The 14180-nt window shown below is 37.8% G+C and overlaps 1 long non-coding RNA gene across 1 annotated transcript; it reads left to right on the plus strand.

The window, feature by feature from the left end:
* The first annotated feature begins 1338 nt into the window (after window positions 1-1338).
* Window positions 1339-8088, plus strand: LOC134735859 (uncharacterized). Its single transcript, XR_010119405.1, has 3 exons — window positions 1339-1438; window positions 6164-6220; window positions 7719-8088. It is a non-coding gene; the product is annotated as an uncharacterized lncRNA (long non-coding RNA).
* The last annotated feature ends 6092 nt before the right edge of the window (window positions 8089-14180 follow it).

Here is a 14180-nt window from a genome sequence, read left to right on the forward strand (position 1 = left end):
TGATGATTTTTTTTTTTTTGAGATGGACTCTTGCTCTGTCGCCCAGGCTGGAGTGCAGTGGTGCAATCTCGGCTCATTGCAAGCTCTGCCTCCTGTGTTCACGCCGTTCTCCTGCCTTAACCTCCTGAGTAGCTGGGACTACAGGCGCCTGCCACCATGCCCCGCTATTTTTTTTTTTTTTTTTTTTTTGTATTTTTAGTAGAGACAGGTTTTCACCGCTTTAGCCAGGATAGGTCTCCATCTCCTGACCTCGTGATCTGCCCGCCTCGGCCTCCCAAAGTGTTGGGATTACAGGCATGAGCCACCGCGCCCGGCAATGATGATTTTAATCATATGCATTATAATCAGAATATTTGGAAGAAAGGACAATTTTTTTCTTTTTTGAGACAAGGTCTTGTTCTGTCTTCCAGGCTGGAGTGCAGTGGTGCAATCTCAGCTCACTGCAACCTCCGCCTCTCAGGCTCAAGGGATTATCCTGTCTCAGCCTACCGAGTAGCTGGGAATACAGGAGCGCTAATTTTTGTATTTTTAGTAGAGACGGGGTTTCAGCATGTTGGCCAGGCTGGTTAAAGGACAATTTTTTTTTTTAATAACCACTTTTCCCTAAGGAAGAAATGTTAGGTAACACGGGCACAGTAAGATGGCGCCGGTTCCGGGTTCTCCACCCCGCGAGCCCGGCAAGAGAAGGCCAATCAGGGAAGAACGCTTCCTGCCTTTTACTCAAACTCCACCCCTAAGCCAATCACCGATGCCCACGTAGCCCCGCTGAGTATAAAAACCCAGCACCTAAGGAGCTCGCCCCTTCTTCCTTCCTTCCTTCTCCTCTGTTTGGCTCTTTGCGTCCGTAGGACTCTTTTAAGAAATATTTATGAAAGCTGGGAATGAGGGATTATTGACCTGCGAATTAAAAGTTGTATTTTTTTCTGATAATCAATTTAAAGCCAAATTCTTCTCTTCTAAAACCATGTCTTAATTACTTATGCCCACTTTTTTTTTTTTTTTTTGAGACGGAGTTTTGCTCTTGTTGCCCAAGCTGGAGTGCAATGGCGTGATCTCGGCTCACTGCAACCTCCGCCTCCCGGGTTCGAGCGATTCTCCTGCCTCAGCCTCCCGAGTAGCTGGTACTACAGAGACCCGCCACTGCGCCCGGCTAATTTTTGTAGTTTTAGTAGAGATGGAATTTCGCCATTTTGCCATTTTGGGCAGGCTGGTCTCAAACTCCTGACCTGAGGTGATCCACCCACCTTGGCCTCCCAAAGTGCTGCGGTTCCCAAAGTGCCGCGCCCGGCCATAAAATATATTTTTTAGTTTTGTCGCCTGTATTCTTCACTATTGTGATAAACGGAAACGTCGATATTAGTGTTTATCACGAAACTGTCCTACAAATATTCCATGAGGGTCTTAGTTCCAGTTACACTATTCTGTCTATAAATAAAAGGTAAAAATATAATTGCCACAAGGTGGCAGCAGTAGCTTCAGATTGTTCTACAAGTAACTGAAGAATGGGGAATTTTCTAAGTTCCGAGTGGTCCTCCCACTGCCCTCAACTATCTCACAGTCTGTATTTTGTAGCTCAAATATATATATTTTTTCTTTCTGTCCTTTATCTTTTGGTTGTTAAAAAGCCTAAATATGGGCTATTCTCAAGCGTCAGAAGGAAAAGTGAGGCAATTAGAGCCATTTTGCGTATGTCCGATATGCCTGGAATCCAATTAAGAGTTTAAAGTCACTCACACAAAAGTTAATCTAATAACATTCTATGATAGTCTTTTCACTAAAAATATACATGGTTTCAGGCATGTGTTTTTTTCATGATTTTTCTCAGCCTCCAGACAATGGCAACTGGCATTCCATTTATTAGAAAGTGGTTGTGCTTTTAGGACATCCAGTTCACATTTATTACATTTCTAGTGTAATTAGTGGCAATACAGCTGTAAGTTGACCAGGAACATCTTATTCTTGTCATAGGTGCATTTGAATAGACCCCATTAGGTTTGAAAATATATATTGTTAAATAACATTATATGTAATATAAAATTATCTCATATTCCCACATTCTGAACACAAACTATTTTCTATTTCTCTATGCGTCTTTAGAATCTTTATCCACATTTATACAGAGTTCTGTTTTTCCTCTTTATCCCACATATAATCATTCCTAATAGGAGAGTTCTAGAACACCCATAACATTTTAAAATTTTCACTTATTATTTCATAAACATTTCAATTTTGCAGCATAATCTTTATCTTTGTATATGGCGTCTTAATATTGAGTTATATAGTTTATTTTATTTCTTTGGTGGACACAGGTTGTTTTTTCTTTTATGTGTTGCAATTAATTACAGTATGGATGATGTTCTGGTGGGTTTGAGTTCAGATATATTGTTCAATTCTGACTATAAATACTCTTAATATTTGTCAAAGCATGCTTCCTAAATTTGATTTGGATTCCCAACACCTGCAAAGAACTATGTAAGTGTGTGTGTGTGTGTGTGTGTGTGTGTGTGTGAATGCCAACAATTTTACTCTGGGATACTGACTTAAGGAAATAATTCAAAAGAAAAAAATCTGAGTACTCTGTGTGTGTGTGTGTGTGTGTGTGTGTGTGTGAATGCCAACAATTTTATTCTGATTTCAGGAAATGAACATTACTTAATAAATAGAAAGGGGCATTTATACTACAATATGGGACAAATTGATTTAGATCTAAAATTTATACACCAGATCAACACCATGTCAATTATTTGGAAATAGTAATGTTTCTTTATACTTTAAATTCTGGGAATATCATCATCTGTTTATTTTGTGTAACTAATGCTTTCCTTTTTTTTTTTTTCTTTCGGCATTTCTTTTTTCTTCTTCTTTTTTTTTTTTTAAACAGGGTTTCCTTCTGTCACCCAAACTGGAGTGCGGTGGCATAATCTTGGCTCACTGCAACCTTCGCCTCCTGGCTTAAGTGATCCTCCCACCTCAGACTCCAGAGTAGTTGGTCCACAGTTGCGTGCCATCACACCTCGCTAATTTTTTTGTGCTTTTTGGTAGAGGCCAGGCTGATCTCGAACTCTTGACCTCAGGTGATCCGCCCACATCAGCCTCCCAAAGTGTTAGGTTTACAGGCGTGAGCCACCACACCCAGTGTTCTTTTAGGATTTCTATTTCCAAATAATTGACATGGTGTTGATCTGGTGTATAAATTTTAGATCTAAATCAATTTGTCCCATATTGTAGTATAAATGCCCCTTTCTATTTATTAAGTAATGTTCATTTCCTGAAATCATGTGATTCTTATTTTGTCAGACATTTAGATATAAAACATAAATGAATTTATTTGGGTTTTAAAAATCCCCTTTTATTTATATTTATTTTTGTATCAATATTGCATCGTCTAATTATTGTTACTTTATCTGGAGGGACTTGTGCTTCCTGACATTTCTTCCACCTTTATTATTTTTTAGAATATTCTTTAGCATGTATTTTTCTATTTTCATTATATAAAGCATTTTTTAAAAATGATTTTCATTGTGATTACACTAAATTAGTAAATGGACAGCTTAAGAAATTACATTTTATTTACATTTTTATTCTGAAATAAAACATGTTCATTGTAATGAAAATTGAAATAAAAATGAAATATAGAAAGAGAAAGTCTACTGAATCTTTCACTCTTTCTTTTTTTTTTTGAGATGAAGTCTCGCTCTTGTCCCCCAGGCTGGAGTGCAATGGCGCAATCTCGGCTCACTGCAACCTCTGCCTCCCTGGTTCAAGTGATTATCCTGCTTCAGCCTCCAGAGTAGCTGGGATTACAGGCACATGCCACCATGCCCGGCTAATTTTGTTTGTATTTTTAGTAGAGATGGGGTTCTCACCATGTTGGGCAGGCTGGTCTCAAACTCCTGACCTCAGGTGGTCCACCCATCTTGGCCTCCCAAAGTGCTGGGATTACAGGCCTGAGCCACCACACTCGGTCAATCATTCACTCTTTAAGGGAAACCGGTATTATCAGTTAGATACATGTCTTTCCACTCTTTACATATATCATACATGTGAAAATTTTGCTATTCTGCAACTGATTTCCTTCATTCACAATCCATGGTGGGGTCCTTTAATATCTATTCATATAAGCTTACCTCACTTTTTAAAATGGCTGAGCAGTCTTTCAATAAAATGTGTCATAGCTTATATAATTGATTCTTTATGGATATTTAAGTTGTTTGAAATTTTTGAAATCTTATATTAGGAATTATTGTAAAGAATCTCCTGTAAATAAATATATATATATATATTTTTTGAGACGGAGTCTCGCTCTGTCGCCCAGGCTGGAGTGCAGTGGCGTGATCTCCGCTCACTGCAAACTCCGCCTCCCAGGTTCACGCCGTTCTCCTGCCTCAGCCTCCCGAGTAGCTGGGACTACAGGCGCTTGCCACCACGCCCTGCTAATTTTTTGTATTTTTAGTAGGGACGGGGTTTCACTGTGTTAGCCAGGATGGTCTCGATCTCCTGACCTCGTGATCCGCCCGCCTCAGCCTCCCAAAGTGCTGGGATTACAGGCTTGAGCCACCGCGCCCGGCCATAAATAAATATATCTTTGTGTAGTTGAGAATTTGTTTCTGAGGTCTAAATTTCTAAGAGTGGATTTGCTAAGTCAGAGACTATGTTTTTACTATTTTTTATTTATTTTATTTATTTATTTATTTATATACAAGGTCTTGCTCTGTTGTCCAGGCTGGAGTACAGTGACGTGATCATGGTTCACTGCAGTCTCCTACGCCTGGCTCCAGCCATCCTCTTGCCTCAGCCTCTTGAGTTGCTAGGACTACATGACATGCACTAGGCTAATTTTTTAATTCATTTGTAGAGATAAGGTCTTGCTATGTTTCCTAGGCTGGTCTCAAGCTCCTAGATTCAAGTGATCCTCCCACCTCAGCCTCCCAAGGCACTGGGATTACAGGCATGAGCTCAGCCTATATTTTTCTTTAATTGTGATAGATATTAGCAAATCTAGATATTTGGAGACAAATTGGTTTCCAAAAATTGTTCTGAATTATCTTTTCATTGATAGTACATAACAATTCCTATTTGCAAACTAGTAAATTTAACATACTTTGAAGGTCTAAGAATATCTGTATCTTTACTGTTGGGTAAACACTCTGCGAAACCTATCCTTTCCTCCTGTTCCATATCTTATTTTGATTGATTCATGGAAAAAGAGGTTTATGATTCTAACCTGATCGGTTGACTTGGATGCCTGTAAAATGATCTAATCTCTCTCTGTTTCCCTCTGTTTCTCTCTTTCTTTCAAGTTTAAACAACAGAGGTCAAAGGTATGAAAAAAAGTGTTCATATAAAATTCTGGAAATCTTTTCTTTTTTTTGATTTTCATTGTGTATGACATGGTGTCCTAGAGCCAAGTCAGGGTGTCTGAATTCACTTCAACTTGGACACTAAATAGAGATACAACTGTAAGCAAGACAATTAATCTTATTGTTCCTTAATTTCCTCCTTAGTAATAGTTACTCACCTCACAAGATGTTGTGAAAACAAATACTAACAGTGGTGAGGACAGTAATAATATTTTGAACAGTGATTTATAGCTTTTGAAGTACTTTAATGTGCATTATCTCTTCTGATCTTTATAATAACTTCATATGCTAGACTGGATAGACATTTTTATCATTTTTCATGTAAAAAACTAAGACTCTGTTAAGTTTTGGTAATAGCAAGAAAAGTTTCTTAGGGAAGTAAAAAATATCACACAACTGTAATACCAAGAACAAGGAAATACAGACGTTTTCCTGGCAAGGAACTTCAGAGAAGGCTGTGTGTATGGCGTTTCTCCTTCCAACATGCCTGAAGTTATTTACTAAGAGGAAAAGACAGTTCTGTGACCAACCTTTCTCCCTCACTTTTCCCACCAAAACTCCTTGTATATGGTTATAGGGAAGTTAACAGAAAATACTAGAAGTTTGTGTGTGTGTGTGTGTGTGTGTGTATGATTTATAAGTATATATACTATATAAATACTGAGACTTCTTGGACAATCATTACTTTTATATAGCAATTCACCTCGCCCATGCCCACTGACAACGGGATACTCAAGTTTTCTTCCCTATGTCACCACTGGAACCTTTATTATGTATCTAACTTCCAGCTTCTGTCTTTTCAGCTTAGGCTAGAACTTCATTCCAAGCACTGACTTGGGATCTTGAAAAATCTACTCTGGGTGAGTCGTACACTAGGTTATTAAGGTAACAACCAAAGCACAGTACATGTTTTGTGAACGTGTACTTCACACGTTTTGTGAAGAGGGCGGGGAACTTATAGAATTACACAGCATATATGGAAGGAGCCGAGACCAGAAAACAAAGCAAAGTACCAAAGCACATGCACACTCATTTATATATATTATGTGTATATATAATTGTGTGTGTGTATATATGTATATTCTCTGTGTGTGTGTATGTATATATAAAGGGTACCTGAAAGTAAAGGAGGTCCGAACATAAACATTAGCAGAAATATGAACTAAATTTCTAAAACTTGGCTTATGCTTCTTTTAGCTACTGATTCGATAAATCCTTTTACTTTTTCCCTGTTTACCACAAAGCACGAAATATCAAATCTTAAAGTTAATTATAAATGGAATGATTAATAATTTTTCTATCTAGCTTGGATTATGTCAATAATAAATAACTCTTTTGAATTATTATATTTACCATGGTATCAGATCAATAGTACAATGTGTATTTCTCATTTTACCATTATTATTATTGTTATTGTTGTTACTATTTTGAGACAGGGTCTCACTCTGTCACCCAGGCTGGTGCACAGTGGCACAATCACAGCTCATGTCAGCCTCGACCTCCTGGGCTCAGGTGATCCTCTCACCTCAGCCTCCTGAGTAGCTGGGATGACAGGCGTGCACAACCACGCCAGGCTAATATATATATATATATATATTTTTTTTTTTTTTTTTTTTTTTTTTTGAAGAGTCAGGGTTTCCTTATGTTGCCCAGGCTGGTCTTGAACTTCTGAGCTCAAGCAATCACCCACCTTGGCCTCCCAAAGTGCTGTGATTATGGGCGTGAGCCACCACGTGCAGCCTCACCAACATTATTTAGCTCCTTTTCCCTGGAAGGGAAACCTGTGAACATGTGCTTGTCACTGTGTTTTATTAGAGATACAGAGGGGAAATAAGAAAGCAAAAATAACAGAGGTAACTGCTTTACAAAAGGCTAGGTTTAAAGAGTGGACAGACCATTTAAAAAAATTTAATACAAGAGATAGTTATTCAGATCCTACTAACTGCCAGAAATTCTGGCTATCAAAACAGGTAAGATAATAGCCCTGTCCTAGAGCAATGCACGATTAATCTAGAGCTGTAAAATTTTATACTCAGAAGGAAATCTGAGATAATTTGGTTCATGCTTTTCATTTTACAGGTGGGAAAAGTTTAACCATTGATGTGAAGCACAAGGGTTTTATAGTTATGATGCTTTAGTTTCAAATCACAGAAATCCAAGTAAAATAAGCTGAATATAAAAGGGAACATGTATTGGCTCTCATAGCTAAAAAGTCTAGGGATAGTTCAGCTTTAGGCACAGCTAAATCAGGGTGGTCATGTAATTCTCTCTCTCTTTTTCTCTCTATCACTTTACTTGGCTTCACTTTTCCTTTTACCTCATTATCTCCTGCCTCAAACAGGTTTCCTTCATTTGCAGGTAAGATGATTGTCAGAAACACTATCATTCACAAACCTAAATCAGAAGGAGTTTTTCTGTTTCCCTCCGAGGCCAGAAAGGACCCACAAAGACTCTTATGGCTCAGTCCGAGCCACTTTTCTACCACTCTGGTTTGACAGCCTTTCCAGTCGCACATGGAGTGGGGAGATTCCTAAAAGACTTGTGAAGAGGGCGAGGAACTTACAGAATTACACAGCAGATGTGGAAGGAGCCGAGACCAGAAAACAAGGCTCCTAGACTAAAATTTCCAATATCATTGCAGGCTGTACCTGTTGAGGGCTATGGTGTCCACTTCTATTGTCTTCTGTGATGTCCACTGCCAAATTTTGTAAGAGAGCAACCACTATATCCAGCCTAGATTTCAGTGATTATTATTGGCCTTGTTCTATTATATATTTAATTGTAAACATCTTTAAGAACCTTATTAAATATGTTTTCTTATTATAAAATTAATTTCAATCTATTTTGGAAATAGGTGGCTGCAAATGTAGCAAATTAACACTATCAACACTTCACTTTTTCTTTTCTGTTTACCATCATAGAGGTCTCACTAGCTGCTCTCATTTCTATTTAGTCTTATGAAAGGACATAGCAATTCTTCTCATTTCATTGGTTTTACACTGGCAACTCCTAGAATTTTGCTCTCATGTTTTCTGTCAGGGTATCTACAACGGATAACCCTTTAGATGAGAAATATACTACCACAGACTCAGTGGTTAATTGGGGAACAGAGGAATTCTATTCAGCCTTACAAATGGGGAAACCATGTTGTTTGTGACAACATGGATGAACCCGGTTTCATTTTATTTCACTGCTAAGTGAAATAAACAGGCACAGGAATACTGCATGAAGTCATTTACATGCGGTATCTAAAGAAGGTGACCTTATAGAATTAGACAGTAGAATGGTAGTTCTCAGAGGCTGGGGAGGGGAAGAGTAGATGGGGAAGAGGAGATATCGATCAAAGGATAGAAAGTTTCCGTTAGAAAAGGAAGATAAGCTTTAATAATTTATTGCACAGAATGGTGACTATAATAAATAATAATACATCGTATATTTTGAAATTACTTGAAGCATAAATTTTGAAGGTTTTCACCACAATAATAAGTATGTGTGTTTGTTAATTAGCCTGACTTAATCATTCCACATTGTAAATATACATCAAAATATCACATTGCACCCCATAAGTATATATGTTTTGTCAGTTAAAAATAAAGTTGAAAATATTTACAGACTGGATATTATACTTCCTTTAGGCTTCTATACTTTTTAGTCATGCCCTTCTATGTCTAGCAAGCTAAAACACAGATCAAATCTACATATTTATAGATGTGAAACAATGGCTATATGTAAAAATGTGAATTTGATTCATTTGTTTTTAGGTCTGAAAATTTCATTTTCTGATAATCTAGTTTTGTCTGCAAATGTACTTCCACGTTGCTAGAAAAATTAAGAGAAGTTATAAATATAAGAAATTTCAATCACTTGAGATTTTCCTACAAGAGACTCTTGAATGTGAGTACATCTACTTACTATGTTGATTCTCCCATTCTTCATATTGTTTTTGTGCTTGGTCACTCATTAAAATAGACAGGAAGCCCACACGTGAATTTATCAGGCTGTTCTTGTTCCATATGCTCTAAGCATAAGGGGTGCAGGGCTGAAAAAGCAGCTCCAGAGTGTTGGGGATCAAGTCCTCTTGCATCTTGTTGCTCTTTTTCACCTTGCAGATTTCATCTCATGGTCCAAGACGGCTGCCCTACTTTTGCATAGCAACTGGCAAGAAGGTAAAAAAAAAGTATGGCGTGGAGATACTCCTTTCCTTTCTATGTCACAAAGGAAGTTCTACTTTTCACTCCTGTGTTTAATTGTCTACAAGCTTATGCTCCATCTTCCTTTCACCCAAGTTTTGAGGATTATGCATTAATTGTTTTCCACTCTAACTTCCTGTAAGTCTTATTTTGCTGACAATGGCAGTAGGGGCCTATTTGAGGGTTTAGATTAGAGACAGTTTAAGAAATGTGGAGATTCTGATATCAGATGGAAGGTCGGGAAAAGTCATTGAGTTACTGTGTTAAACAAGATTTCAAGACTATTCATGAGAATGTTAAAAGTTACTCATTCAATATTTATTGAGCACCAGTTTTGGTGTGGCCTTGTACAAAATCCAGATACATCATAACAATTCTAGGTGGATCTTGCTCTTGAGATCGTCACAATCCGAGTTGACCTGCTTCTCATTTCATCCTGCCAATAAAGGCTATGGTGCATTCTCCATTTTAGCAATAAAGCGTTTTACTATGTGTGTCCCTGTGGGTAGGGTAAGGGGTAACTATGTGAGTCAGTCTGACACTGCATTCTAAATACTTTACCCCCGACCCTGCCCCAGATTAGTTTGTCTTGACTAATGCAAAATTTCTATCTAAATAACAATTTGGAGTTATCAAGGCAAATTTTAAAGGGTTGAATACTTATATAATGAAGGATTGCTGATTAGTTGGAATGATAGGTAGTTTTTTCACTTATTTTTATTTTCTTATTTTAAAAATGATATTTAAGTATAGCCTTTATAGTAAAAGGGGAGGAAAACTTTTATTCCAAAAAGAGTTAGAAATTATTCAGTGTACACCCAATTGAATTTAAGGGCCTCAAAAGTTAAAAGAAAGGCTGGGCACGGTGGCTCATGCTTGTAATCCCAGCACTTTGGGAGGCTGAGGTGGGCGGATCATCTGAGGTCAGGAGTTTGAGACCAGCCTGGCCAACATGGTGAAACCCCATCTCTACTAAAAACACAAAAATTAGCCAGGCTTGGTGGCAGGTGCCTATAATCCCAGCTGCTCGGGAGGCTGAGGCAGGAGAATCGCTTGAACTTGGGAGGCAGAGGTTGCAGTGAGCCGAGATTGCACCATTGCACTCCAGCCTGGGCAACAAGAGCAAGACTTTGTCTCAGGAAAAACAAAACAAAACAAAACAAAAACAGAGAAAAAGTAAAATAGTCATTCTCTTACTTGTGTTTTTCAAATGATGACAAGGATGTAGTTTTGGCTTCAAGGAATTTAAAACTTAATTTCTTAGACTAAGTAAGATTTTTTCCTCCAGAATAATTGTTGAAAGTTATGTAATTGTAGTAAAACTCACAACTCTTATGAAACAATATTTCTTTTATTGTTCTATTGGCACAACAGTGCTGTGATTTTTATTTTGGGAGATGACACTTAAGAATAGGACAACTATCCTGCAACTTTGCTCTCATGTCAATAGGAGAAATTATTTTCATATCAACAGACCAGTGAGTCAATGAAATCACAAACAGAATAATCATTTCTTAACATTTTCATGTACATCAGAATATTTTCTCTCCTTAACAATTTTTACAAGACATTATCACTGTATTATATATGAATAAATCTAGGATAAACAGAGAACTAAAATTAATATCTTTTTTTTAAAAAAAACATTCAATTTGTGTTGAAGCAAGGCTGCAGAAGGTCTTGCTTAGCAAGGCAGGAAAATTCAACTTAACTCTAAGGACAACGGAAAGTTATTAAATTTTTCTGAAGAGGAGCTTGATAGTATTGGAATGAATTTGAGAAAGATTGATTCTGTAATGATGTATTCTATGTATTAGACAGCAAATCATAAGGTAGGTAACTAGTTTGGGATATTTCAACAGCAGAGATGTGAAGTTGTAAGAGCCTGAATTGGGGTGATATTAGTTGTGGTGACAGTAGTAGTCCTAGAGAGGAAAGAGCAGTTGAGAGAATTATTACTAAAGAATTGACTCCTCACTGCAAAATGGTGAAAACACTGGAATGTAAACTCTTTGAGGGCAGAGAACTTGCCTTTTTTTTTAAAAAAAAAAACTTTTTAATAATCCCTGTGCATAGAATTATGCCTGGTATGTATTGGGACTCAATAAGTGTTAAACAAATTAAGATAAAAGCAAGTAAATGCAATAAAATGTAATATGTGCTATAACAGGAGCAGGAAAAAAGGCTTCATAGAAGAGGAGATACTTGAGTTGTGTCTAGTGGATTTAGCTAGAGTGTTTCAGAAAGACAAGAAGTGGAGAGGCCATCAAGACAGAGGGAAGAGCCCAGGCTCCGAGGCCTGAAACAGCATGGTATGGGGATGAACAATCACCAACAATCACAGCAGTTTGCCAATTCTGAAGCATGCTTCACTAAGCAGGAAGGAGTAGAAGTTGGTGCTGGACTTGAAGAGCCTGGGTATCAAGATAAGGAGTTTTGACTTATTATAGATTTTTAAATAATTTAGTAACATGAAGAGATTTTTACTATAGAAAGAGATCTAGTGGAAGTGAATAGAAGGTTTAGCAATACCTCCTCTATATTTAGAGTAAAACATTTGAGGTCAGAGTCAAATGAGAAGGCTATTGCAACAATCTATAAAAGAGGTGATGAAGACCAGGATTAAGGAGACGATGACAGGGATACAGATTATGGCAAGGTTTTGAGAAAATGTAGGTGTTAGAAAATAAATACAGGTGATAAATTAAAGGTGTAGGACAGTGAAGCAGGCAGCAGAGTCAAGGATGCATCCCAGGGGCTTAACTAGCCCAAAGGTGGTACTATTACGTACTGAGAAATGAAAAACAGGAGGAGGAGGAGTAAGGAGAAGGAAAATATAGGTTAAATTTTATGCATATTGACTTTGAAGTGTGAGGGGGGACAAGCAGCTGGATTGGTTGGAGAGTGACCTGGGCCAGAGATATGGTTTGGGGAGTCATTTGGGTCAAAGTTAAGACACCTAGCTGGGTAATATTGTAGCAAGAGAGTGTGTTACAGGAAAACAGATGTAGGTTGAGGATGAAACTCTGGGAAATACTCACATTTAATAGTCCAGTGGAGGAAGACAAATCTGCCAAAGAGACTAAAATGCAATGGCCAGGGTATCAGAGTAGAATCAGAAGAGCCTTAAGAGTTTGACTCATTGAAGTCTTTATAAATTATAGAGGGAACCAGGAAGGGGAATTTCAATGAGGAAGAGTTAGATCAGAAATATAATTAAGATTCAAGGGAGATAAACACTTAAAATAATTATCAAATTTGAGAGATGAAGAGTAACAGGTAAACTTTCCATGAATTATTTCATCAGAGGTGAACTAGAAGCCAGATTTTAAATGAACTGAGAACTAATAGGTCACAAGTCAATAATGACAATTCTTCCTCTAAGCAGTCTATTGTGAGATGGAGGAAGAAAGAGGCTGACAGATAAGGAAAAAGTAAAGATTTGGCACAGTGTTATTTTGTGTATTTATGTTTTATACAGATGGGAGCAATGTGAACATGGCATCCAAATCCTTATCACCAGCCCTGACCACCATCCCTTGAGCTCACGGTCTTATGTTTATGTGGATATTTGATACATCTTAAAATTCTTCCAGGCATCTCAAATTCAACATTCCATCTTCTACTCTAAGCTGCTTCCTCCTCCTATATTCCATACCACCTTTCAATAAACCAGACTAGAAGCCTGTAACCCATCCTTCATCAACCACTTCAAATAAATTACCGCTTTCTATATAGCTTGAATTCACATACATATCCCCCTTTCTATTCCCTGGTACAGATCCTAATCCTCTCTTGACTAGACTCCATCCTCCACCTTGTATCAGAGTGATCATTCTGGGGACTTTGAGCTACTTGTGCCTTCTGTGCCAGACACTTTAATGGCTACCCACTGCCCACAGGACAAAGACCCATGCTCCTTAGCAAGAAACTCCAATGGGTGGCATTCTCTCATGACCTAACCTCTACATACCAAAGAGGGCTCCTCTCCAGTAATACCAAAATGATGACAATTCCCTGAATGCACCTTCTTGTCGCACTTTCTGTTGTTGCTCCCACTTTCCTCCTTTATCTAGAATACCTTTGTGTGCTTTCTCTAATTAGCTAACTCCTACTCATCTTTCAGGGTTTCACCTAAACATCATACTTTTTATTTAAAGTCTTCTCTTAAGCCTTCCCATCCTCTCCCAGTGTGGTTGAGTGCCATTTCTCTATACCACTGTAATGCTCTATATACATTATAATCATAGACTTCCTCACACTGATTGAAGATGTTGATATAGTAATTGCTCAAGTGCTTGTTCAACTACACTGAACAGTGGAAGAAAAGTAAAAATGCTCAAGAGAGGAGGATCCAAAGAGATTTGAGAAGAGGGGGTCGGGAATGGAGTAAGGATGACACATTATGGGACAACTTTGAATAGAAGTCTTTAACAATGTGCCTAAGAGGAAGCAGGTAAAGATGGAGACCAGTGAAAAAGGTAGGAAATGAAGGGAGTTTCAGGCTGAAAGCTCAATTCTATTTGTTAAATAGGTGATTGAACAGAGTGACTGTTCAACTAAAACTTGGTAAAGATGGTGGCAAGGAAATATATATGACATATTTGCTGGGAAAGTAAATGCATATCTT

The sequence above is a fragment of the Symphalangus syndactylus genome, chromosome 2, assembly GCF_028878055.3.
Source record: "Symphalangus syndactylus isolate Jambi chromosome 2, NHGRI_mSymSyn1-v2.1_pri, whole genome shotgun sequence".
In the NCBI taxonomy this organism is placed as follows: domain Eukaryota; kingdom Metazoa; phylum Chordata; class Mammalia; order Primates; family Hylobatidae; genus Symphalangus; species Symphalangus syndactylus.